Here is a 2,033-nt window from a genome sequence, read left to right on the forward strand (position 1 = left end):
TTAATTTTAGTGAAGTTCAGTCGATCGAGTTTACTTTAAAGGCTATCATTTTTTTGAATTCTGCTTGAGAAAACTTTGCCCGTCTTGGATGATATTAAAGCCACTAATGCAGTTAGCACAATACACTCAAATTAGACCCTCTCATTTGAAAGGGAAAAAATTTAAGTTGAAATAACTGCAAAATTCCAACACATTTCCTTTATTAAAGGGTAAGACAGAGACTTAAGAGCTCCCTTTTGAGAGCCTTTGGGGCACACAAGTTTTTTTTTTAAACAGTGAAAAATTTTTATATTTAGAATTAGCCAGCTGGACTCAGTTTAGATGATCCCAATTTTGTTGGCAACATCCGAAGCATCATAGTTGGGAGCCAGCCGAACATATGCCTTCTTCTCTCCATCAGGCCTGATCAGCGTGACCTTGACTTTGACATTGACAAAGTCTATGACATTGACTTTGGCCACGTCAATGTCATAGAACTTCACGGCCTGTTTGATCTGGTGCTTGCTAGCCTTGACATCCACAATGAACACCTTCTTCACGGTGACTCAGTAGTCGGGGAGAACTTGATGATAGCACAGTGGTCAAGCTTATTTCTCCAGCGGGCGCTCTTCCGAGGATATTTGAGTTGCCTTTGGAGCCTCAGTGTCCTGGGCCGTTGGAAGGTGGGTGACGTGTGTATCTTCTCTTTTTTTGTGGCTGTGGTCACCTTTCAGCACTGCTTTCTTTGCCTTCAAAGCCTTTGCTTTGGCTTCGGCTGTGGGAGGGGCAGGGGCTTCCTTCTTCGCTTTCAGCAACATCTTCATGAAAAGCGGGGCATACGAATTTTTTTAAAATTAAACTTTATCTTGCTCTGTGTTTAGAGAGAATACGGTCTGTTGGCCACAGTAAGGAGGTAATGACTTGAGAGCCAATAGATTGTTTAACTTGTCCTCTCTCTCCCTAACAAACCGCTGGGCATAACTTCTCCCGTTTGCCCCTCGTCTTCCTTTGTGAGCTTTCTGTTATAAGCGTTTATTATATTGTTTTCCTCATGCGATAACTCAGCAGCGAAAGGAAGTGGCAGCTGCGACCTCACATATCAGACAGAGCACATGTCGTGACGTTTGAATGTAGTGCCTGTTGTGCAGCTCCGATGGCTGGTAGAATTTGAGGTTACTGCACACGGGAGTTATATGCTGTTAAAACTGTTCTCAAACTTTTTCCAGGAAAGGAGTTCTTCCTTAAAAATGGGATCTGATAGGAAAGCCCCCTTGCAATTGTGCCAATGCCCTTCCTAGAGCCCGTATTTCTTCTTTTAGTGTGTATATATCACTTACCTTTTACCTATGTAACCACAAGAGAAATGAAGGTGGAATTTGCTTTAATATTTTTATGTATCTGTTACTCAGATTCCTTCCCTTCCCCTAGCTCCAAAGTAGAGCATCCCTTTATTTTTACTCAGTTCAAAATAGTTCCTGATTTTCTTTTTGATTTCTTCTTTTACCCTACAATTAAGAAGTGTGTTGTTTACTTTTCGAACATTTGGATATTCTGCAAAGAGCTTTCCATTACTGATTTCTGATTATCTTCAGAGAACATATTTTATATAATTTCAATCCTTTTCAACGTGTCGAGACTTCTCGTATCATACAGATCGCGGCTGATCTTGCCGAGTGGCCGACGTGTGCTCGTCACTCGGTGCGTGGGGCGTTCTGTAACTGTCTGTCAGTTGTGTCGAGTGGCTTTCTCGTGTTGTTCACATCTCCTAGATCACTACTGATTTTCTTTCTCTTTGTTGCATTGGCTGCTGAGACAGAAGCGTTGAATTCTCCCAGGATCACTGTAACTTTGTCCATTTCTACTTGCAGATCTATTAGTTTTGTTTTACGTATCTGTTAGACGTGTAAATGTTTAGGATTAAGTGCTGCTGGCGAATTGACCCCTTTACCATTACAAAATATTTATGTTTTCAAATCTGTTTTGTCTGATGTTGTTATACTCCAGCTTTCTTTTGCTGGTCCGCATGGTATCTTTTTCCATTTCCCATTAAAACT

At 41.2% G+C, this 2,033-nt stretch overlaps 1 pseudogene; it reads right to left on the bottom strand.

The window, feature by feature from the left end:
* Positions 1-274: 274 nt before the first annotated feature.
* On the bottom strand, positions 275-803 carry LOC120610689 (60S ribosomal protein L23a-like; annotated as a pseudogene).
* Between the last annotated feature and the right edge of the window lie 1,230 nt (positions 804-2,033).

This window comes from Pteropus medius, unplaced genomic scaffold (genome assembly GCF_902729225.1).
Source record: "Pteropus medius unplaced genomic scaffold, Ma_sr-lr_union100, whole genome shotgun sequence".
Taxonomy (NCBI): Eukaryota; Metazoa; Chordata; class Mammalia; order Chiroptera; family Pteropodidae; genus Pteropus; species Pteropus medius.